The sequence below is a fragment of the Erythrolamprus reginae genome, chromosome 4, assembly GCF_031021105.1.
Source record: "Erythrolamprus reginae isolate rEryReg1 chromosome 4, rEryReg1.hap1, whole genome shotgun sequence".
NCBI lineage: Eukaryota > Metazoa > Chordata > Lepidosauria > Squamata > Dipsadidae > Erythrolamprus > Erythrolamprus reginae.
Window position 1 is genome coordinate 98,800,402 of NC_091953.1, and position 25,786 is coordinate 98,826,187.

Here is a 25,786-nt window from a genome sequence, read left to right on the forward strand (position 1 = left end):
CTGGCAGATCCAAAGTAGACCCCCAGGCCCACACAGGTCCTTGCCACCGAGGTGCAAGACCCACCACCTGGGCGCCGCAATGGGAGGCAGCCCTCCCAGTACCAACTGGGCGCAGCAATGGGATGCCGCCCTCCCAGCACCAACTGGGCGCAGCAATGGGATGCCGCCCTCCCAGCACACATCCAGGCGCAGCAATGGGATGCCGCCCCCGGCACCAACTGGGCGCAGCAATGGGATGTCGCCCTCCCAGCACCAACTGGGCGCAGCAATGGGATGCCGCCCTCCCAGCACACATCGAGGCGCAGCAATGGGATGCCGCCCCTGGCATCAACTGGGTGCAGCAATGGGATGCTGCCCTCCCAGCACCAACTGGGCGCAGCAATGGGATGCCACCCTCCCAGCACACCTCTGAGCACAGCAATGGGATGCCGCCCCTGGCACTGACTGGGCGCAGCAATGGGATGCCGCCCTCCCAACACCACCTGGGCGCAGCAATGGGATGCCGCCCTCCCAACACCACCTGGGTGCAGCAATGGGATGCCGCCCTCCCAGGACCAACTGGGCGCAGCAATGGGATGCCGCCCTCCCAGCACCAACTGGGCGCCACTTGAACCCAAATCTGTTATATTTACATATGTCATTCTTTTGTTTATTTCAAAATTTTACACTATGTATTCTTTTGTTGATGCAAATTTTTAAGCAAAATATCAATTTATTCTATTAACTGGTACTAATTGGAATTGATGCCATTTGATGAAAATTTAGTTGCTCATCCATTTAAGGAATAACAGTACCATATTTGTACTTTTTTTCTGCTGCTCAAGAAGGGAGTAGACCCAGGGGTGGGCAGCAGGCAGGATGGGGTGGAACACAGTTCCACCAGCAGAAATGAAGATGCGTGCGCAGCTCCAGCTAATTGGCGGCTATCACTTCCTGGATTACTGGTCTCGGTTCGGCTCTCTTTTCCCCCCCTGCTGCTTCTGCTTCATCTGTGCTCCTTGCTTTTTTCCTCTTTCCTCCTTCCTGGCCTCGTTACTGTGGATTTACCAACCACGTCTGCTGGATGTTTATTCTTTCAATAAAATAATATTTTCTCACGTTGCTTCTGATCTTTCCCCCAACTAACCTCAGATTGTGCCCCCTTGTTTTTGTGTTCACGTTCCTATTTAAAACACTTCCCTCCTGAACCTTATTTAATCCTTTAACATATTTAAATATTTCGATCATGTCCCCCCATTCCCTTCTGTCCTCAAGACTATACAGACTGAATTCATTAAGTCTTTCCTGATAAGCTTTATGCTTAAGACCTTCCAACCTTTTTGTAACCTGTCTTTCAATTTTGTTCAATTTTGTCAATATCTTTTTGTAGGTGAGGTCTCAGAACTGAACACAGTATTCCAAATGTGGTCTCACCAGCACTCTCTACAGTGGGATCACAATCTCCCTCTTCCTGATTGTTATACCTCTAGCTATGCAACCAAGCATTCTACTTGCTTTCCCTACCGCCTGACCACACTGTTCACCCATTTTGTGACTATCAGAAATCACTACGCCTAAATCCTTCTCTTCTGAAGTTTTTGCTAACACGGAACTGCCAATACAATACTCAGATTGAGGATTCCTTTTCCCCAAGTGCATTATTTTACTTTGGAAGCATTTCCATTGATTTGACCACTTATTTAATTTATTATTTGACCACAAAGTTAATTTATAACTTTGACCAGTTATTTAATTTAAATAATTTATAAAGGAATGACTGTGTTAGTCTGTTGTAGTTTGTTTTTAAAAGATTAGTGTGTTTTAATATGGCATACGATTTCCTAAGTTCATGGTCAGTCTTATATATGAAGTACGATCTTCATTTGCCAGTTGTTCAAATGGAATAGGGAGCAAAACCCTGAGCCATTTTAGAACAGAACCAACATATTGTAAACCTATAAAAAGTAATCCAATAAATACTATGATTGATAGTTACAAAAGCTACTAACACATCTCTATTCCTGTAGTCATCTTGTTCCTCTATTGATAGGATCATTCTTCAGGGTAACTAAGGTTATAGCAGGCCTGACCCTGGACAAAAATGGTTCCTGCACATGTCTACATAGTCTTTTCAACAACACATATAAAATTAAACTGTTATATCTATAGGCTAAACCAGGGGATTACTTCTGACTGATAAGTAGCAAGGTTGATAATCACTATTAAACATTATAAGCCTTTATCGTTAAGTGCATGTTCCTTGGAAGTTTGCAGAAATGAAGTAATACAAAGAGTATTTTGCACTGTTATAAATCTACTCTCATGAACCAAATTATTTTTTTTTCATTACCATCAGGTGTCTTTATATTATAATAATGCAATAATATTAATGCTGCCTAGGTTGAAATTACCTTATAAGATACTTCAGTGCATCCTAGCAAAAAGAAAAAAGAAAGAAAAACCTACTCCAGAAGAATTCAATCAGTTCCTGAGAGAACTTTGTGATGTGAGGAAATAATTGAGTGCTTGACATCTAGTTTTATAGGTCAGAGCTTGAAAAGGCAATATCTCAGCAATAAACAGAGATAAAATTGTGGAATTTCAGTTTAGGAAAAGGACTTGCATTCTGAAGACTAGAATTTATGGCCTGGATTTCCCATAGCACTTAATTTCAGTACAATACAACAACACTGAAAAGTTGGACATCTAAGGTAGGTATTTTAATGAACCATGTAGAACATTTGCTGAAGAGACGGAGTAACGACATGGACACAAGAGCTGGATTTTAAACTGGGTCATTTTTATTAACATAAATTAGCATAATTTAATTTAAATAAATTAGCATAACAACATAACTAACTATGACCCAAACAATGGACCTGCAGGGTCAAACAAATACTTCCGGGACGGAAATGACGTAGCAATAAACATTCCTGGGCATAGCTCGATGCTAGTCCAGGTGAGGGACCCCTCCCTCACCCGAGACCCTGCCATGCACTTGCATGAGGGGGGTCCCGCCGGCTAACCCCTAACAGGGGACTCAAAGGTGCGGGACCCAAAGACAGGTTCCCCCCAACTGCTCAGGTCGCTTCCACCACAAGCTTGGAGAGAACCTGTCAATCATCCCCAAAGATGCCCAAGGGAGAACGCGCAGTTGCTAAACCACCAGCCAGTTTTCCGCCCCTAACCTGCCACGGAGTGGGGGTCAGATCTCTATCTTGGCCCCCCGACTCCCCCCTCTAGCTGCGCCAGCTCACGCAGAGACCGCTGCAGGTCCTGTAAGAAAATGGCGTTCCCCTGTTCTGACAGGTGAACGCCATCGGCCCGGTGAAGCCACGGCCGATCTATAGTGAGGAGGGGATGGGCCACTACCACCCCACCTAATTCCCCGACCATAGTTCCCTCTAAGCTGAGCAGTGAGCAATCACTCACTTAAAAATCATCATTATTTTATAAACAGGAAAAAAAAAATCATCATCAACTCAGAGTTTTCCAAACCTGCCCAGAAGCTGAGAGGGAAAGAGTGAGAGGGAAGGAGAGAGAGAGGAAGAGAGAGAAACAGATCGAAAAAAGAGAGGAAGGAAAAGAGAAAGAAAAAGAATAGAAGTAAGGAAGAGAGAAAGAAAATCAAAATCTATTTTGAAACTAGCTCAACTATTAAGTGGCATTTTGATATTGATAGAGTTGCCCTATTATGAGCTCACTGTTATAGACACACAGTACAGTATTTTATTTTGAAATTCTCTGAGGCAAAACAGGGTGGGTTTTTTATTTGTTTGTTTGTTTGTTTGTTTGTTTGTTTGTTTGTTTGTTTGTTTGTTTGTTCGTTCGTTCGTTCATTCATTCATTCATTTATTTATTTAATATTTCTGTGCCGCCCAGTCCCGAAGGGACTGCCGCTCAGACACTATACTTTTCCGCCCACTCCCCAAAAAAATTAGAGGGAACACTGCTTAAAGATCCCAATATTTTGGAATCTCAAATATAGTTCAGTATTTTATGGATTAGAAATGATATGATTTGATTTGATTTGATTTATTGGATTTATATGCCGCCCCTCTCCGCAAACTTGGGGCGGCTCACAACAAGGTAAAAACAATACATAATAACAAATCCAATACCCACCAATCCAATTACAATTTAAGCTTAAAAATTCATTAAAAAAACAACCCCAGAATATTAAAAAAACAAGCACACAATCAATCTAACACCAAAACAACATGGGCAAGGGGGAGATGTTTCAGTTCCCCCATACCTGATGGCAGAGGTGGGTTTTAAGGAGTTTGCGAAAGGCAAGGAGGGTGGGGGCAATTCTAATCTCAGGGGGGAGCTGGTTCCAGAGGGTCAGAGCCGCCACAGAGAAGGCTCTTCCCCTGGGTCCCGCCAGACGGCATTGTTTAGTCGACGGGACCCGGAGAAGGCCAACCCTGTGGGACCGAACCAGTCGCTGGGATTCATGCGGCAGAAGGCGGTCCCGGAGATATATGAATTAGTGGATTGCTCAGAATGGGTTGGGTATAGCTCAAATACCTTGGACTTCTGGGGTGGATTTCATGCCCAATATTACCAAAGCTAATCCATAGCATTTCCAAGGGATGAGTTCTGAGGAGAATAATGTCACATCTGGCCTCTGAGGAATCTTCTGGAATCTTTGGATATTTCAGGGTCCAAACAGCAATCAAACAAAATACTGAATAATAAAAGAATTATGAATAATATTACATTATAATATTCATGACTGAATTATGAATTATAAGAACTAATTATTATTACTGAATAATAATAATAACAACAGAATAATGAATAACATCATGCAAGATGGAAAGCAAAGAATAATCCAGAATAAGACAAAGAAAGAAAGACCTTACACCCCTTCTGCTGGGAGGGAAAAGGAAAGGATCTGCTTGAGTGGTAAGAGTATAATGGGCAAGGCATTGAAGACATTCATGTAGAATGAGATTTGTAAAGTATGGGTAAAAAGAAGGAATCAATTCCTGAAAGGAAAAGTTGAACACTGGTAGAATGTCCAACACAGGAGCCATCTAGTGAAGCTTTTCTTTCTTCATGAGTAGGAAAGGCAAAAGCAATGGAAGAACGAAACAGGTTTTTCAGTAACTACAATAAAAATTGAGTACCAAGTAGTTCTCATTGACAACCACAGTAATCTAGACTGGGGTGTCTGAAGTTAGCTTAAGCAACAACCAGGAGCACCTTCACAAACAAGCAGATGAAAAAGATTCCTTTTTATTTAGATCCTAACCTTAAAGAAACAAAGAGGAAAAGAGAGAACTCTTAGAACTATTTTTTAAAGTGGTGAACTACCATAGAGAGAAAAATCCTAGAGCCAAAAAAAGGAACTACCGGTAAGTGGGGGAAAGTAAAAAAACTTTTTAAAACATAGAAAATCTGGATTTTTAAATTGGGTGGTCGTTGTTTTGGAAAGGCATAAAAATGCTGGACTATCTGCTTTGAAATTACTTGACTAGTGGACTTTGTCCCCATAAACTGAATTAAATTTGGATTAATTATATCTATAAGACTTGGGGGGGGGGGGAAACAACGCTGAAATCTAAGCTGAGGTTGCCATCTACTGGTGAATGGAATATACCAGACTCCTACAAGTTTAGAAAAACTCTTTCAAGAGAGAAATAACATCCATCTGGAAGACTTACTGTTTTATAACTAGTTACTTTATGATTGCTGGAGATCCTATTATAAGAACAAGGAAGACTTTTAAGTAACGCAAAGTGATTTTTTACTTACAGAAGATTCTTGGACTATTTAAATGGAATAGATTAACAAATCTGAGATGTAAAGAACTATGATTACTGAACTTTCCATAGGACTGGAATATATTGGACTTGAGTAAGAGTGGGACCTATTAAACTATGACAGGATACTCCATCAGTGGGAAAGGAGTGAGATGACAGAAAAGAAATGGCATGAATGTTTCAAAGCATTAGGGGTACTATGGAAAAGAATCACAGACAGATTAAGTACTTTCTCCCCCCACCCCCGGGTAATGAACGGACAGATGGAGTTGTCCTTGGGAGGCAAAACCCACAGCCACTCCATCTTATCCAGGTTGAGTTTGAGTCTGTTGACACCCATCCAAGCCCCAACAGCCTCCAGGCACCAGCACATCACTTCCAGTGTTTCACTGACTGGACATGGGGTGGAGATGTACAGCTGTACTGTACTGTACCAATGATACCTCATCCCATGTCCTTGGATGATCTCCCCCAGAGATCATGCCTAGAATTAACAGGAGTCAGTAGAAACATGAGACACTTTGTGCAAAGATCAATGGCAGATAAATGAAAGACACAGTCACTTGCCTGTGGGGATGATAGAGAGAGATCAATATCAAGAAAGGGATTTTCCAAGGAGACTTAATTTAATCATTACTGTTTGTCACTGCACTGATTGCTCTATCAACAATTCAGAACAAGTCAGTTCTTAGCAATCAAACATCAAAAACATCTCCCAGACTATCCCACCTCCTTTACATGCATAATCCTCAGCTGTATGGAAAAACAGTATATGAATTAGAATCACTGCTCAAAATGGTGTATATATTGCAAGATAATGCAATGGAGTTTGGACTAAACAAATGTGCCATCTTTATCATTAATGGGGGGAAATAGTGTAAAATTAAAGAAATAAAAATAAAAATACCCTATAAAAATAACATCAGGATTTTGGATGAAGAAGACCATTGCAAATACCTGGGCATCCTTCAAGTGGACAACAAGCACATGGAACTCAAAAAGAAGTTTAGCATTAAACATTAAAATCTTGAGAGTGAAGGTTTTAAGTTCAAACTCGGTGGCAGAAATCGCATGAAGACAATTAACACCGGGGGCAATTCTAATCAGTATATAAACTACCGTATGTCCAGATATACAGAATAAACTGGACTCAAGATAACTAAAAGCCCTGGATAGGAAGACCAGAAAATTAATGACAATGCATCATGGTCTTTATTCATGCAGCAACATTGATAACTCCACTTATGAAGGAAGATAGGTTGGCCTGGAATTTTGCAAGTTCATTAGATAGTTGTTGAAGAGAAAATGTTATTGGAAGAATATATGAAGGAGAGAAAAGAAATGAATACATCCTGAGGAGTTACCATAGAGACCAAAGTGATCTACAAGCACACAGATAGTCCTCGAATTATAACCATTCTCTTAGTGACCATTTGAACTCACAATGAAATGATCATTTGAAATTAAAATGGCATTAAAAAAGGTGAGTTTTCATGCAATGATCATTGCAGAATCCCCATGGTCATGTGATTAAAACTTGAGCATTTGCGACCGACTTGTCTTTATTATATGATCAGTCCCTACTATTCTAACAATAATAAAAAAGATCTTAGAATGCACAGAAATGAACCGAATCCCATGCCAAGAGCATAGGTGCCAGGTGTGCTCCCATAAGGTCCCATGCTCTCAGCCCATTCCGGTAGCACCGGGAATCGTGGCCCGCCACTGATCACAACTGACCATTTTGAAGAAAATAACTGTCCGGAAGGAAAAGACATAAAGAGAAGAATATCTAATATGAGATTGACAAAATAAATCAAATCAAATCACAGTCTTAGATGGAAGTCAGCACAAAAGCTAAGTAGTTAAAAAGAAAAAGAAAGAAAATAAAACCAAGCAATATATTTTAAATAACATACTTTTATTGTGCTAGGACCCTTTTTGTACAGGAATACAGGACCCTGTATTGAAAACAAATGTTTTCCCAAAATGATCTTTTTAATGCTTGAGGCCATCAGCCATGCTGACATGTACAATGAAGAAGTGGTGGGATCAAAACTGGCTTGACAGGTTGATTAAGTAACTTTTGTAAACACGCCTGTTCTGTGCTGATATATTGTTACTTCTTTTGCCTAAAACTAAGGCATCTCCTGAGCTGACGAGACGCGATCCCCGCTGGACGGGGGTCTCGACAACCCTGTGATGGTTCACTTTACGAGGCCCGATCCTGAAACCATTACTAGTGCTTATCAATGAAACACGGAGTCAATGGTCTGGGTAAAGTGACAAAGCTTTATTGTTACAAATATGCCTCTTTTATACCCTTCATATGCAAATGAAGGGGTTTCAACTAGTAATTTTCTGTTGGCTAAATACAAGTCTAATTTTTCCTAATATACGTTTCTTATAGGCTACAAATATAAGGTTTTTCAAATCTATAGGCTAATAATAAAACTTTTGAATACGCAAATTTTCATAGGCTATATCTATATGCAAAAATAAGGCTTCTAGATACCTAACTGTTCATAGGCTATTTCTATTAAGCTTCTAATTGGTTATAAAAGGTATCATCTACAGCTTATGATAGGCTACTAAATTCTCACTTTATGCACCTATCGGTAGCTGAGCTGCCAGCCAATCACACCGTTAGTGTGTTATCTCGTGCCAGGAGCGCTGTTGAGGGATTCTTCTTACTGTGTCCAAAGTTCATGGCTATTGTATGACTCACTGTCTCTGGGCAAATTTTCACCATGCTGTTTCAGATAACTGCTTCTGTGTATATCCTAGACCATAGCTAATATTTGGCTTACACAATCCCTACACTGAGCATATGAAATTATCACTTGAAATACTGACTTGGAATCTGCTCAGCTTTTGTATAGGTAAGACTTCATAGAACATAGAAACATAGAAGTCTGATGGCAGAAAAAGACCTCATGGTCCATCTAGTCTGCCCTTATACTATTTTCTGTATTTTATCTTAGGATGGATATATGTTTATCCCAGGCATGTTTAAATTCAGTTACTGTGGATTTATTTACCACGTCTGCTGGAAGTTTGTTCCAAGGATCTACTACTCTTTCAGTAAAATAATATTTTCTCATGTTGCTTTTGATCTTAAGCTTTTGATCTGTAACTTCAGCCGCTAAACTCACTACTTCTTGTTTGTGAAGCATGGACTGTAGTATCTGTAAGAGGCTACCAATCTCAGATTTCTCTCTCCATTTTTCTCAGTCTTTCTATGGAATTACACCAGTTTTGCTAAGGTCTTTAGAGAAATCTTTAGTATTTTAGGTTTATTTGAATACCGGTACATTAAGTCTTGGGTTCCACATCTTTTAAATCCTTTTTTCAAGCTTAACTTTCTATTTTTAAACATTTGTTCTGAAACTGGGTGCTTTGTTTCATGCCCTTCTCAACATACCCACCCATCTTCCTATATTCTAATAATTCTCTAAATTTTAGCATTTCTTTGCCTATCTTTCTTAAAGAGATATATTTTAACTATTGTCAGAAGAATAATTTGAGGTTCGAATAAAAATCAAGCCGGGATTGTGCAAGAGTAAAGAAAAATGAGATCCAGATAGCTGTGAGGAAAGGAGGAATATTTATACCCAAAAAGCAAAGGCTTGCTTTAAGGACAGCTTCCAACAAATGAGGTACAACAACATCTTTTTATATAGGAACATACTTTTATAGGGGAATTTTCCCTATAAAATGCTCTTCTTTTGAAACTAAGCAATGAAAACTAAGTTTACAATTTTATTATGCCATGATAGGTGTAATAAAGTAAATTCCTTAGTAGTTTTACATAACATTTTTTTATTATCAGATTATTATAGTTTACAGAGTTTCCATGTCCTGGGGACTAACATTGATCTCTATGAATAAATCTTCCAGCCAATTTATTAAAGAATAAGGGACTGTATAGTTTCCTGCATGTTTTAACTCTAATCTAGTAACAAAATCTATATATGTCCTATATCTAATATTGCACAGCCGGTGACTTATCACCAGCCCGGATTTGCCGCAGGGCCAGGGAGACATGGCCCTCGGCATAGCCGCCATTTTGAAGGCCAGGATCTCGCGAGATTTTGCGAGATCCCGGCCATCTTGGGTCATCGGCCCAGGCCGATGATGTCGTCGGGGGTGGAGCCCGCCAGCCCTATAAAAGAGGCTGCGCAGGCTTGGGGCCTCCTTTTCGCCCCAACGACGAACAGGCAAACACCCGGCTGGGGTTCGCCCTTCAACATCGGCCATTTTGGATGGCCTTGTGGCATCGGCCATTTTAGAGGCCTGCAGCTCATGGACCATCCAGAGGCCTGGTTTGGAGTCGCGGGGGGGGGGTGAGGAGATACAGGGATTCGCCCTCTGGGAACAAGGGGGGGAATCTTCTTGGGCCGTAGCCTTCCCTTTTTGGGAAAAAGTTTCCCATTTAGGCCTTGCTGGCCCGGTGTTGGGGGGGAGTATGGCCTTGCAGGCCTGGTGGAGTCCTTTAACCTATTCGGCCTCGTTGAGGCAGAAGGGTGCCTGAGTGAGCTCTCTTTCCATTTTAACTGAAAGAAAGGGGGTTTTGAATCTTCACTTTAACTGTTCATGGCTCCTAAAAGGCAGAAGCCTCTACCTCCAGCCTTGGAGACAATAGTGAGGCCTAGGAGGGCCATGAGGCCTTCGGTCAGGGCCCGGTTGGCCCAAGAAGAGGCCCAAGCCCGGGCCAGGCAGGGTGGTAGGATAAGGGAACCCCCAACGGGCGATGCTAATGTACCTGCTCATGCTTGGTCCAGGGTAATCGAGAGGTTGGATGAATTGGATGCACATTGGCGGTCGGTGTACGGGCGAGGGGGCCCCATCCTGTCAGCTCCAGCGGCCCTTGGCAGGCCACCAGGTGAACCAGCGGCCCAATTCCAGTTCTCGGACCTTCAATTTGGTGACATGGGTGTCTCCCTATTGGTGAGACAATCTAAAACTGACCAGTTAGGTAGGGGTGTCAGGATAGAGTTGACAGCAGCCACCGATCAGTCTGTGTGTCCAGTGGCAGCCCTCTCTTCTTTCTCTAGTCTTAGGGGTGCGGGTCAGGGGTACCTTTTTAGACATCAGGACGGTTCCCCACTCACCCGCTACCAATTTTGGGCATTGGTGACCAGGGCACTAGTCACGATTGGCATTGACCCCGCCAGGTATGGAACGCATTTGTTCCATATCAGTGCTGCTACTACCGCAGCAGTGTCTGGTTATTGGGGCATAGGATCCGGGAGATTGGTCGCTGGCGGTCAGCGGCCTATTTAGGTTATGTGCGGCCAGCTGAGGTAGTAGGACAGGAATTCATGCTAGGTAACCTTCTCTGCCCTCTTCTAGATAGTCCCAGCAGGGCAAGACTGACGGCGTTGCTGTGTGGCCACAGTATGGTCTTTTGGGCTGACCGCTCCGCAGCAAGAACCACCGTGGGGACCCAGCTGTCTTTGGGCCATTGGGTCAACATCATCTGGATGGGAAAAAGAGGCCTGTGGTGGGAGGGGCTTCTCCCGCTGCTCCTGGGAGAGCGGCACATCGTGGTCGCGCCCAGGTGGTTGGTCTTGCACCTTGGTGGCAATGATCTGTGTGTACTTGGGGGTCTGGCATTGATTTGACAGGCCTGCGAAGACCTGCGTGTTCTTCGCATGGCTTGGCCAACCACGCAAGTGGTCTGGTCTGAGACCCTCCCGAGGATCGTCTGGAGGGACGCCATTTCCCTTAGAGCCATTCACAAGGTCAGGAGAAAAGTTAATAAGCCTATGGGCAGACTGGTTAGAGAGTTGGCTGGGGTAGTGGTTTCCCATCCCAACCTCACCATAGATCAGCTTTACTGCGCTGACGGCGTTCACCTGTCAGAACAGGGGGACACCATCTTTTTAAGGACCTGCAGAGGTCACTGCGCGAGCTGGTGGAGATAGAGGGGGGAGTCGGTGGACCAAGATAGAGATCTGATCCCCACTCCATGGCAGGTTAGGGGCGGAAATTGGGTGGTGTTTAGCAACTGCGTGTTCTCCGTTGGGCATCTTTGGGGATGATTGACAGGTTCTCTCATGGTGCCTTTAGTTCGATCTGAGCAATTGGGGGCAACCTGCCTTTGGGTCTTGCCCATTTCTATCCCCTTGCAGGGTTTAGACGGCGAGACCTCCCACATGCAGGTGCATGGCTGGGATCCAGGTGAGGGCGTGGCCCTTCACCTGGATCAGCATGGAGCTACGCACCAGTTTTAAATCCAGCTCTGTGTCCGTGTCATTACTCCGCCTCTGCTGCAAAGCATCTCAGTCCCGAGAATTCCTTTTATTCATTAGTTTGGGTTGAATTTCTTTAAGGGTGGATCTTAGTGTGGCTTAGGTACTCCCTCTGTTCTTTTTAGGTTTTGCCTCTCTGACTCTCCAGTAAACGACAGTGTGGGTTTCTTCTCCCTCTCTCTCTCTCTCTCTCCGGTAACGCGCTCACTCTATTTCTCTCCCTCCCTCCACTCTGGAACATACCTCCATTTGCTGCTTTGTAGTCTTACAAAGTTGGAGAGGTTGTTTGAGCTGCTTGTTGTGTCTTGTCACTCCTTATTGTTAAGTTGAAGCTGGTTTGCTAATTTTGATATATCTATACTTGGGAGGGTTATTTTAATCTTTTTTTAATTTTCACTGCCTAGCGATGTGATTAAGCATCTGCACGGATCGCCATCTTGTTGGTTAGAGCTGAGGAAAAAGTGACTGGCCTGAGTTTTTGTGGCTGAAAATGAATTAGAACTTTAGCATCCTTGCAGCTAGTTTGACACCTTCCCCATTGTTCCTTCTTTATTCCTATTCCTTTTTTCCTGGTTTTCAGGCCATACCATGAGGGCACCTGTCCTCTAATGCCAGGGCAGCTAAAGTTATTCAGGAGCCTTTGCTGAAGGACTCTTGAAAAGCTTCTAAATGTGGTACTGTTCTCTCTTTAATACTTTATCCTTCCCATACTTTATCCTGGGATATTTTATGAGCACCTATATTTTGCCATTTTTATACTCAGGAATACCAAGTATTTTGGCTGAAGAAAGGTCCTTTTGGTCAACAAGAGAAGTCAACAACAATGAGTTCACTAGAAGAAATTGAAAATATTCAAACACTGTTTAGCTACCAGCATTCATTCATAACTTTCAAAGTAAGGTGGGTTAATACTGCCAAATATGAACTCTCAACTTTGCAACTACAAAATACCTTCCATTTCCCAGCTTCTTAATGGTTTGAAAACAATAGAAACATCAAAGTTTATGTTGTAATGAAAGAGTCAGCTATGGCTGCAAGATTATAAGCAGGTTACTTTCCTTTCGCAAATATGCTCTTCTTTTGAAACTAAGCAATGAAAACTAAGTTTACAATTTTATTATGCCATGATAGGTGTAATAAAGTAAATTCCTTAGTAGTTTTACATAACATTTTTTTTTATTATCAGATTATTATAGTTTACAGAGTTTCCATGTCCTGGGGACTAACATTGACCTCTATGAATAAATTTTCCAGCCAATTTATTAAATAATAAGGGACTGTATAGTTTCCTGCATGTTTTAATTTTAATCTAGTAACAAAATCTATATATGTCCTATATCTAATATTGCATCTCAGTCCCGAGATTTCCTTTTATTCATAGGTTTTGGTTGAATTTCTTTAAGGAAACTAAATGTAGGGTTTCAGCAATGTTTACTAAAATATATAGGAGTTTTAAATTTTATTATTGTATTGGTTTGATTAGCATCAAACAATTTTTAAACTCTGCAAATTATTGTGGCAGTAACTTGGATAATTACCTACAAGTATTAATATAAAAAAGACATTCTGTTTCTCATTTTCTTAATGAGAACAATAGAATCACCAAAGTTTATGTTGTAATTTGCTAAAGAGTGTCATGATTGTACACTGTTTTTCCTGTTTTTTACTTCAATCTGGCAACAAAATCTATATCTGTCTGTGAGGTTTCCTTTATTTGCTAGACTTTTTTGCTTGAGTTTATTTCAGAAAATTTGGAATACTAAATGTGGGATCTCAACAATATTTATTAAAGTATACTCTTTCTCATCTTGCTCCCAAAGTTGGTAGGGCTGGTTAACATCAGGGATGGGTTCTACTTTACCTTGCTGCCGGTTTGTTTCCTCCTACACTGTGTGGCCATTCCTTATGCAACCCATCCCCCAATTAAAAAAAAAACATTGAAAACAAAATGTTGAGAGATGTGCAGTTCCAGAAATTTGGCTTCTGCACATGCGCACAATAAACTTTTTTTAAAAAATTAAAAGATGGCAGCACCCAAGGACTGGCACCAACATCATCACCAACGGGTAGCTACCCATTCGGGCGAACTAGTCTGAATTGGGAAGAATCCACCTCTGGTTAACATGTCTAGCCCTGCTTGGTTCCTTCTTCAGTAAACCATACAAATAGATTCTGGGATTGTTGGTTGTGACCTGAGAGGAAAGCCATGGCTTTTGTTCTTTCTCTCTGTTTCTTCCTAGATCATTTCAACTGCCTGTGACCTAGGTGTCTTTGACCTTTTGAGAGAGTCGAGGGAACAGCTGTGTTCCACAACTATTGCTGAATGCTTGAGCACCAGCCCCATTGGGATGCAGAGGCTGCTGGAGGCCTGTGTGGGATTAAAGCTCCTGACACTGGAATGGAAAGATGGCAAAGGTGAGAAGCAGGAAGCAACTGGAATGGCCAACAATTATTGCATAATTGTGGCTGCCACTGTTGAGCTTGACAGATCCAAGAGTTTGAAGAAGGGGGGGCTTCTAGAAATCACAGGCCAGTGTAGTATAGTGTATAGTAACTGGGTTTGTGTGGGTTTTTTTATACGTTGATCATTTTATCACTTCCTTTGAGATTTGGTCTAATCTGTGATTCTCAGCATCTTTTTGGTCTTCCCAGTGTATTATATTCACTGTTGGAAAATCATATAAACCTGAACAGTAAAACATTGGCATTTTCAAAACAAAATGAAACTAACTTTGTTTCCAAACCATGAGCATTACTGTTGTGCAATTTTCAAAATGAAATTGTATCCAAATCCCATGACGCTTTTTGCCAATGACACTTTTCTAGGGCTGAGAGAAAAGGACCAGCCCAAAGAGCTGATTTTGTGTATAATGTGGGACAGGAACTTATAGTCTCCAAGAAATTTAGCATCATGCCTGTTGAGTTGTAGGAATAATAACAGGGGACAGACTTCAAAAGGAACTTCTTTACTTGGCAACTTCTCTATACAACCAGCAACTTGCAATCCAACAACTAGCCCTTTTGTAGAGAGCTGTCAGTTGTAACAACCAATAGGAATTGAGCATTCTCTCACTCAATTGCTGGATCTGGGTGAAACCATGTATGTGGAGAGTTTATAACAATGCCTTAACAAGTACATCAAACTGGCTCTTATATTATTATGATATGCTTGAGATAAATACAACATAATTAGTTTTTAAAGAAGTAGACTAAGACACTATTGTGAATTGAAAGATAGTTACTTGCAGTGTTTCCATATTTTTTATGTTTAGTGTTTTTTTAGATCTTTATGGAAACACAGACTTTACCAATCTCTACTTGGTCAAATCAAGCCCAAAGTCTCAGTATTATTCCATAAAGTTCCATTCGGAAGCTATGTATCCGTCAATGCAATATTTGCCTGATGCTGTGAGGTAAACAGATCCAGTGGGAGATTATTAAACTAGAATGAATAACGAAAAGAGCATGAAAAGGGCATCTTGATACCAGAATTATTAGATCCTTGTCCACAAGAAACTAAGGAATTTTCATCTTCTGGAAATTGAATATGACATTCATACACTTATTTCCTTAATTGCAATGGCACTGAATTTTCTCATTCAGATCAAACTGGATCTCACTCATCACACCCAGCTAAGCTAAGTAGTTAAAAAGAAAAAGAAAGAAAATAAAACCAAGCAATATACTTTAAATAACATACTTTTATTGTGCCTTTTTGTATTGAAAACAAATGTTTTCCCCAAATGATCTTTTTATTGCTTGAGGCCATCAGCCATCCTGACATGTACAATGAAGAAGTGGTGGGATCAAAACTGGCTTGACAGGTTGATTAAGCAACTTTTGTAAACACGCCTATTCTGTGCTGATATATACCCCTATTGTTACTTCTTTTGCCTAAAACTAAGGCGTCTCCTGAGCATATGAAATCATCACTTGAAAGATTGACTTGGAATCTGCTCAGCTTTTGTATAAGTAAGTCTTCAGCCGCTAAACTCACTACTTCTTGTTTGTGAAGCATGGGCTGTAGTATCTGTAAGAGGCTACCAATCTCAGATTTCTCTCCCCATTTTTCTCCATCTTTCTATGGAATTACATCAGTTTTGCCAAGGTCTTTAGAGAAATCTATAGTATCTACAAATTAGACCTTGTAATAGTCAAAAGAAAGGAGATGAAAAATAAGACACTTGATTTCATCTTGTAGCTAAATTGATATTTAATCTGAAAAATAAGTTTATTTTTTAAAATGCTAAATAATATATCTGTTTAAATTTTTTATACTTTATGCATATAATAATTATTGCAATAATAGTATTTTAGGTTTATTTGAATACTGGTACATTAAGTCTTGGGTTCCACATCTTTTAAATCCTTTTTTCAAGCTTAACTTTCTATTTTTAAACATTCGTTCTGAAACTGGGGGCTTTGTTTCATGCCCTTCTCAACATACCCACCCATCTTCCTATATTCTAATAATTCTCTAAATTTTAGCATTTATTTGCTTATCTTTCTTTTAAAAAAAAATTTTTTTTTTAAAATTATTTTTCATTAGACATACAAGGACAGAAAACATTCAACATTCAAGGAGCTACCATTGCTCCGTTTATCATAGAAGTCTAACTAATTCCAAAAAAGAAGCCTAACTATAATCGGATCGATTCAGAAATATAACACTCACACTCTATATTCTTATTAAATTTAGCTCTATTGTTTATAGGTTATAGTTTCTATAACTTTAATTAATTTTCTTATCTATAAAATATAAAATACTTAAACTAATAATACTACAGTGATCTCTCGGTTAGCGCGGGGGTTACGTTCCAAGACCTCCCGCGCTAACCGATTTCCGCGTTATATTGGATGCGGAAGTAAAACCACCATCTGCGCATGTGCGCCATTTTTTTCATGGCCGCACATGCGCAGATGGTGGAGTTTGCGTGTGGGCGGCGGGGAAGACCAAGGGAAGATTCCTTCAGCCGCCCAACAGCTGATCTGCTCCGCAGCGCGGAAGCAGCGAGGAGCCGAAGATGGGGTAAAGGCAAAGGGGAAACCCCATCTTCGGCTCCTCGCTGCTGCCGCGCTGCGGAGCGGATCAGGTGTTGGGCGGCTGAAGGAACCTTCCCTTGGTCTTCCCGCTTGCCGCTTGCCAGTCCACACACGCCCCCCTGGATGAGCCGGCCACAGGGGCGAGGGGTGGGGATGAAGGGGCAGGACTTCCCGGGCGGAAGGCATGCTCGGCTCTGCCGCTCCAGCCCCTTTCGGCCGAGCCTCGCTGGCCAAGCAGCCAGGGAAGTCGAGCCAGGCGTGGCGGCGGCAGCGCTGCTTCTCCGGTCGCCCGGTCCTCTCCTGCCTCCTGCGCCGATGTTCCCCGCTGCGACGGAAGGCTGCCGCTTGGCCGGGGAGGCTCGGCCGAAAGCGGCTGGAGCGGCAGAGCCGAGCACGCCTTCCGCCCTGGAAGTCCTGCCCCTTCATCCCCACCCCTCGCCCCTGTGGTCGGCGGGGATGAAAGGGCAGGACTCCCTGGGTGGAAGGCGTGCTCGGCTCTGCCGCTCCAGCCCCTTTCGGCCGAGCCTCCCTAGCCAAGCGACTGCCTTCCGTCGCAGCGGGGAACATCGGCGCAGGAGGCAGGAGAGGACCGGGCGACCGGAGAAGCAGCGCTGCCGCCGCCACGCCTGGCTCGACTTCCCTGGCTGCTTGGCCGGGGAGGCTCGGCCGAAAGGGGCTGGAGCGGCAGAGCCGAGCACGCCTTCCACCCAGGGAGTCCTGCCCTTTCATCCCCGCCGACCACAGGGGCGAGGGGTGGGGATGAAGGGGCAGGACTTCCCGGGCGGAAGGCGTGCTCGGCTCTGCCGCTCCAGCCGCTTTCGGCCGAGCCTCCCCGGCCAAGCGGCAGCCTTCCACCGGGAGGCTCAGCATTCCGTCAGTCGTAGCGCTGGCTGTCAACTTTTCTTTTTAGCACTGGGGAGGCAAGTCAGCTCCTGCCCAGTTTTAAAAAGAAAAGTTGACAGCCAGCGATTGTTCCGCTGCCGCCAGCATGGCCTGGCTGGCAGCGGAAGATGTAACGGAGTCCACGGGGGATTCGCCTTCCTCCCACCCGCAGCCGAGACTGATTGTGGGCTCCTTCGCAACCTCGGAGAGCTTCCGGGGCATGAAAGCTCACGAAAACCAGGAAGCTCTCCGAGGTTGCGAAGGAGCCCACGATCAGTCGGCTGCCGGCGGGAGGAAAGCGAATGCCACGGGGCTGGGCTCGGCTCCCCCCTCGGCTCCCCCCCTTACCAGCCCCGCCGCGGAAGGCTCCATTCTGTTCCCTGCCGGCCCGATTGAGCGGCCGGCGGTCTCCATTCAGGGAACAGAATAAAAAAAAAATATTTTTTAATATTTTATTTTTTTAAATAATATTTTTTGAAAAACCGCGTTGCAGCGTTTCGCGCTAATCGAGAACGCGCAAGTCGAGGGACCACTGTATATAAAAAGATAATACTTTAGTATTAGTAACATTGTAAAAATACTCTGTGTTTATATTATTTTTAAACTGTTGCATTCTGTCTATTACTGTCTTGATATCTTATTAATTAATTAATATTTGCTTATTTAATATAACTAAAAAGAAGAAAAAGAAAAAAAACAAGCACATTATCATATTAATTTCTAAATATTCTTCCATCTATACATACAATTAGCTTTCTAATTAATAAATTCAAATAATTATAGATTCTTGCTTTATAATTTTACCACTATTTGTAAGATTCCACCAATTATATACTTTGTCCCATATTTTATAAAATTCTGTTTCAACTTGATTGTTCAAACGTTTTGTCATCATATCTAGTTCTGCACATTCCATATTTTTTTTAAATACTTCTACATTTTTTGGTATTTCCTTTTCTTTCCATTTCTGTGCAAATGTAATTCTTGCCGCAACTAATATATGTATTATTAAATAGTAAATTTATTTTTTATATTTCGTATTTGAAATACCCACTAGGAAAAATTCAGGAGATTTTTTAATCTTCTCCTTTGTTATTTCATTTATCCATTTCTCTATTTTGTTCCAATATTTCTTGGCTTCTGAGCATGTCCACCATGCGTGGAAATATGTGCCAATTTCTTTTTTACATTTCCAACAGATGGGCGAAACAGTAGGAAACATTTTGGAAATCCTGTATGGTGGAAGGTGCCATCTATAAAACATCTTGATTTGATTTTCTTTAAAAGAAATTGATTTTGTTATTTTCCAATTATACACCCATATCTTTTCCCATGTTTCTAAATTTATCTCTTTGCCAAAATTTTTGCACCAACTGATCATATTGTCTTTCAGTATCCAACCTATTGTTCTATGATTTATTAAATATTTATATACATTTCCAATTAATTTCACTTGATTTTGAAGTAGTAATTTACTTAATACATTATTTTCTTTCCTAAAACTATAGATTTTAATATCCATTTGATATCTGGAGCTAATCTGTATATATTGCCACCAATCCAAATCAATACCTAATTCTCGTAATTCTTGTTTTGTTCTTAGTTTTAGTTGATTGTCCAATAAGTCCCTGTATTTCCAAATCTTTCCTTCTTTTATGAAATTCGGGTGGGAAATGGCTCCAATAGGTGAAATCCATTCTGGCATTACTAAAAAATGATTTTTCTTTATTTCATTCCATACATCAATCAATGCTTTCCTAATAGTGTTATTTTTAAAATATGAGTGTGTTTTTAACTTTTCATACCATATAAAAGCATGCCAGCCCAACATTAGATCATGACCTTCTAAATTAAGCAACCTTCAATTTTCTAAAATTAACCACTCTTTTATCCATGTTAGGGCGGTGGCTTGGTAATATAATTTCCAATTTGGGAGGCCGAGGCCTCCTCTTTCTTTGCGATCTTCTAGTGAATTTTGTTTTATTCTTGGTTTCTTACCTTGCCATATAATTTTTTTTGTTATCCTATTTAATTCTACAAAAAATTTCGGTCCAGGATTGATTGGGATAACTTGAAAAAGAAATAAAATTTTGGGGAGAATATTCATTTTGATTGTAGAAATTCTTCCCACTAGTGATAATTGTAAATTGCTCCACACTTCCAAATCTTTTTTGATCTGGCCTAATAATTTTAAATAGTTATCATTTTTTAAAGATATGGCTTTAAAAGTCATCCATATACCTAAGTATTTTACCTTTTTTGTAAAATTCATATTTGATAAATCTTCTAAATGTTTTCTCTGTGTCTCTGTCATGTTTTTAGTTAGTATCTGTGTCTTTTCTTTATTTATTTTTAAACCTGCAACGTTCCCATATTCTTCAATTAAGTTTATTAACCTTGAAATTGATGCTAAAGGGTCTTCTAAAATGAAGACCACATCATCGGCGAAAGCTTGTACTTTATAGGTCTCTTTTTTAATCTTCAATCCTTTTATTTTCCTATCAGCTCTTATTTTTATCAACAATGCTTCTAATGTTAAAATAAATAATAATGGCGATATTGGGCAACCTTGTCTTATACCTCGTTGTATTGCTACTTATTCTGTTTGTTCACTATTTATTATAATTGTAGCTGATTGTTCAGAATATATAGCATCTATTATATTAAAAAAATTTGTTCCAACCTCCATCTTATTTAATTATATTTTCATAAAATTCCAATCTACGTTATCAAATGCTTTTTTCGCATCTAGAAATATAAGTGACATTTGTTTTTCTGGATGCTGTTCATAATATTCTAATGTATTGACTATTGTTCTTAAATTATTTTTAATTTGTCTTCCTGGTAAAAATCCATTTTGATCACTATGTATCATATTATTTATAATACTTTTGAACCTATTAGTGAAAATTGATATGGAAATTTTATAATCTACATTTAACAATGAAATTGGTCTATAATTCTCAATTTTTTCTTTTTCCATGCCCGCTTTATATATTAAAGTTATTAAGGTTTCGGACCATGTTATAGATAATTTACCTTCTGCCATTATTTGGTTATATATCTCCAAAATATTCAAAAAAAGTATTTCTATATCTAGCTTATAAAATTCTGCTGCTATCACATCTGGGCTCATCGCTTTGTTGTTCTGGTAAATAGTGAGAGATTGCCAGAGCAGAAGCTACGTAGGATTAGGTTTACAACTCTTGAAGCCTTTTGGCTATGTTGTTGCAGTGGGCTTTGGCACTTAATTATTCAGTTCATATTTGGAGTTCAGATTCTTTTTCCCAATGTGTAGGACAGAGCATTTGCTAGCTAAGATATGGAGTTGCCATGTGTTAGACCACTCAGAAACAGAGTTCAGGTCTTTTTTTGAGAGTAATTGTGTTATCAGTGGTGTTAAAGAATTTTACATCATCAGCAAAGAGAACACAGTTGCTTGTGATGTAATCACAAAGGTCATTGATGTAGAGAATGAAGAGTGTTCATCCCCGTACACTACCTTGGGGAACACTGCATTTAACTGGGATTGGGGTGGATCTGGTGCTTCCTATTTTGACTACTTGTTGTCTGTTTGACAGGGATGCTGTAATCCAGCTGTGGAGGGATCCTGAGATGCCATAGGATTTGAGTTTTAGGAGTAGTTGGTCGTGGAGCTCTGAATCAAAGGCTTTGCAGAAGTCGATATTAATTGCATCTATAGATTTCCCTTGATCTAGATGAGTTGTCCACATAGTTTTGCAGTGGAGGTTGCAGGATAGTTTTTTTTCTGAATCCAAATTGTTTGTAAGAGAGAAAATTATTAGTTTCTAGATGGATAGGAATAGATTTGTTTATAATTGATTCCATGACTTTGCATGGGACGCAGCATAGTGATATTGGTCTGTAGTTATCGACAAGGCCCTATTTGGACAGGGAGTCATTGCTCACAGTCACTCATGCCCTCATCACCTTGAGGTTCGACTACTGCTACGCTCTCTACTTGAGGCTATCTTTGAAAAGTGTTCGGAAACATCCGATCTTGCAGAATGCAGCTGCGAGAGTAATCATGGGCTTTCCCAGATATGCCCATGTTTTGTCAACACTCTGCAGCCTGCACTGGCTGCGGATCAGTTTCTGATCACAATTCAAAGTGTTGGTTATGACCTATAAAGCTCTACATGGCATCGGACCAGAATACCTCCGGGACCGCCTGCTGCCGCACGAATCCCAGCGACCAATTAGGTCCCACAGAGTTGGTCTTCTCCAGGTCCTGTTGACAAAACAATGTCGTCTGGCAGGACCCACGGGAAGAGCCTTCTCTGTGGCGGTCCCGGCCCTCTGGAATCAACTCCCCACGGAGATTAGGACTGCCCCACCCTCCTTACCTTTCGTAAAATCTTGAAAACCTACCTATGTCGCCAGACATGGAAGAATTGATATATCCTTAGCTGTCTTAGTTTATGTATGTTTTGTTTGGGTTGTATGATTGTTTTTTTAATAAGGGTTTTTAAAACTGTTTTAATATTGGATTTGTATATGATGTTTTTACTTGTGAGCCGTTCCAAGTCATCAGAGAGGGTCGGCATACAAATCTAATAAATTATTATTATTATTATTATTATTATTATTATTATTATTATTTTAGTACAACACAGCAAAAGAGATCACTATGCTGGATTTCATATTTCATCACCAGTCGGGCGCTTCCCAAGCACCTAGGACTGCGTGATGTAGCGGCGAATTATGTTTGCCGATCCCAGTAAAGCGGCCTTTTGCAATTGACAGATGGAGATTTTGTCAATTCTGATGGTTTTCAAATGTCTGCTGAGATCCTTTGGTATTGCGTCCAGCATGCCAAGCACCACTGGGACCACTTTCACAGGCTTATGCCAGAGTCGTTGCAGCTCGATTTTTAGATCTTTGTATTTCACTAATTTCTCTAGCTGCTTCTCCTCAATTCTGCTGTCTCCTGGGATTGCGATGTCGATGATCCATTCTTTCTTTTTCTCCACGATCACAATGTCTGGTGTGTTTTGCTTCAGAATTCGGTCCCACAGTAGTTTTGCTTGCTCATTTTTGACCACTTTTTTGGGCTTATGATCCCACCAGTTCTTTGCCATTGGTAAATGGGAGTTCCGACACAAGTTCCAGTGGATCATCTGTGCCACAGCATCATGTCTATGCTTGTAGTCAGTCTGTGCGATCTTTTTGCAGCAGCTGAGTATGTGATCGATTGTTTCATCTGTTTCTTTACAGAGTCTGCACTTTGGATCGTCTGTTGATTTTTCAATTCTGGCTTTGATAGCATTTGTTCTAATGCCTGTTCTTGTGTCGTCAGTATTAGTCCTTCTGTCTCCTTTTTGAGTGTTTCACTTGTAACCCATGACCATGTCTTTTCTTTATCCACTTTGCCTTCAATCTTCTCCATGCAATGCTTTGTTCCGCCAACTGTCCATACGACATTGAGTTACAATTTTCTGTACTGGTCCTTAGTTTGCTTCACCTTGAGAAGCTTCCTATTGTTGACCTCCATCAACACTGACTCTTTGCTCCCCTTCACATAGTTAGCTAATGCATATTATTATTATTATTATTATTATTATTATTATTATTATTATTATTGGTGGTGGTGGTGTTTTGTTGTTGTTATCCTTATTGTTCTCATTATCATTATTAACCAGAGGGGTAATACTTAAAGAAAAATTGGAGATACAAGAAGATACTTTTAAAAGGGAGATAGGGGTCTGGGCAGAAATTTTCAAAACTAGGCAGTGGAAAAGGGTAAAATGGGAAAAATACTTAGAGTGAATAGCCAAGAAGTAGATACAGACAGAAGTAGATGTAAGAGAGAAATATGGGTGGCAAGTAAAGAAAACAAAAAACAACCCACAGTTATTAAAGTAGTCAAGTGGACAAGAGATGATGGATAGATGACTTTTCTCTTTTGTTGTTGCTTTGATTTAATTTGCTATCTCTCTCTTTCTTCCTTCCCTTTTTTAGGTAGCTGACATGATTATAATTAAGTAGGATAGAAAGAAAATGTCTTTTAATAAAATGGTGGCATGATTAAAAGTTAGAATAAGACATAGGAATAAGATAATACATATCTTTATATAATAAAATAAAAGTAATAACAAGGGAAAACATGGAATAATTAAACAATGATAGACTATAACCCAATATAAATGTGCATTATTATTAGAAATATATAAATTGGTTGAATGTAGTAGTTACTACTAGCTTTGTTTGTATCAGAATGATTGACACCCATGTGCCACACTGTTCACACATTGCTATATACTGTATATGTAAAATTTAAAAAAAAAACTTCAGAAGAGGAACAACCTAGCTTGCCAGGTCGATTAAGCAATTCCTGGAGACACACTAGTGCTCTGCAGATATATATATCTTTCTCTGACTTATTTTCCTTTGCTTGAAACTGAGATTTATCCTGAGCATCCCAAGAAAGACTGATTTGGAATCTCTTCTGCTCAGCTTTGGGTAAGACTTCATTCACTAAACTCAGCACTTCATGCGTGTGATGCATGGATGGTAGTATCTGTAAGAGGCTACTAACCTCAGGTTTTCTATCCAGAATTCTATGGCTTTTCCTTTGTATGGAATTTCCCCAACTTTGCCAAAGTCTTTAGAGAAAGGCTCTAATCAAGAAAAAGTATGTGGAAAAAAGCAGATAGCAAATAAGCTATTATTTCTACTAACATAATTTCTAGAATTTCCCTGTCTAGATTTGTGTAGATAAATATTTAAAATGAAAAATAATTCTGATTTTTAGATTTTCTCCAGTGTGCATATAATTATTGCAATAATAATATTTTAAGTTTGTGTTGACATATTGGGTACAGCATGTTTTAAATCTCCTTTTAGAGTTTAAGGCTCTACTTTTAAATATTTGTTCTGAACCTAGGTGTTGGTTTCATGCTATTCTCAACCTCTCCCCATCTTTCTTTGTCCTAATAACTCTCTAAACATACTGTAGATATTAGCATATTAGCATTTTCTAATTCTTTGATGTTCACTCCCTATATCTTTCTTGGAGAAATGCATTCTTTTTACTATGTCCACAATTTCCATATTCTAAAAGATGTTGCATCTTATTTGAACACACAGACTTAATCCCTACATATTTTTATGAGACAAAAAGCCAGTTCTCCACTTTCTGCCTTTTCCCATTTTCTCAAATAATTTAAGGGAAATTGTCTAAACACTTTTGATACTATTTTTTCCAAGTCGGATATGGAGAATCAGGGAACAGACACTCTGAAGGAAGGAACAAAAAGAAAGAAAGAGAAAGAAAGAAAGAAAGAACGAAAAGAAAAAAAACCCAACCTCCTATATTCTCAAGATAAATAAGATCTGGCAGGCATGGAATTTATGGGTGGCAGGTATTAAAGGAGTAGTTTAACGTGAATGTATATAAAGGAAGGTTTAAGATACAGTGGTACCTCATCTTATGAACGCCTCTTCTAACGAACTTTTTAAGATACGAACCCGGTGTTTAAGATTTTTTTGCCTCTTCTTCCGAACTATTTTCACCTTACGAACCCAAGCAGCTGCTGCTGGGATGAAGGGGTTTCTTTTTTCCCCCTTTTTGGAAAAAAGAAAAGGGAGGGGCGGCTTGGAGGAGGAAAGATTTTGCAGAGAACAAGGTGCTTGCAAAGGCACTGAAAGGGTGTCTTTTGAAGAAAGAAAAGGGAGGGGAGGCTTGGAGGAGGAAAGATTTTGCAGAGAACAAGGTGCTTGCAAAGGCACTGAAAGGGTGTCTTTTGAAGAAAGAAAAGGGAGGGGAGGCTTGGAGGAGGAAAGATTTTGCAGAGAACAAGGTGCTTGCAAAGGCTCTGAAAGGGTGTCTTT

General features: G+C 40.5%; 1 protein-coding gene across 1 annotated transcript in view; it reads left to right on the top strand.

The window, feature by feature from the left end:
• LOC139166873 (complement factor H-like) overlaps window positions 1–25,786 on the top strand; it is a 1,233,958-nt gene that overhangs the window by 199,094 nt on the left and 1,009,078 nt on the right. The gene's annotated exons all lie outside the window — the stretch shown is intronic.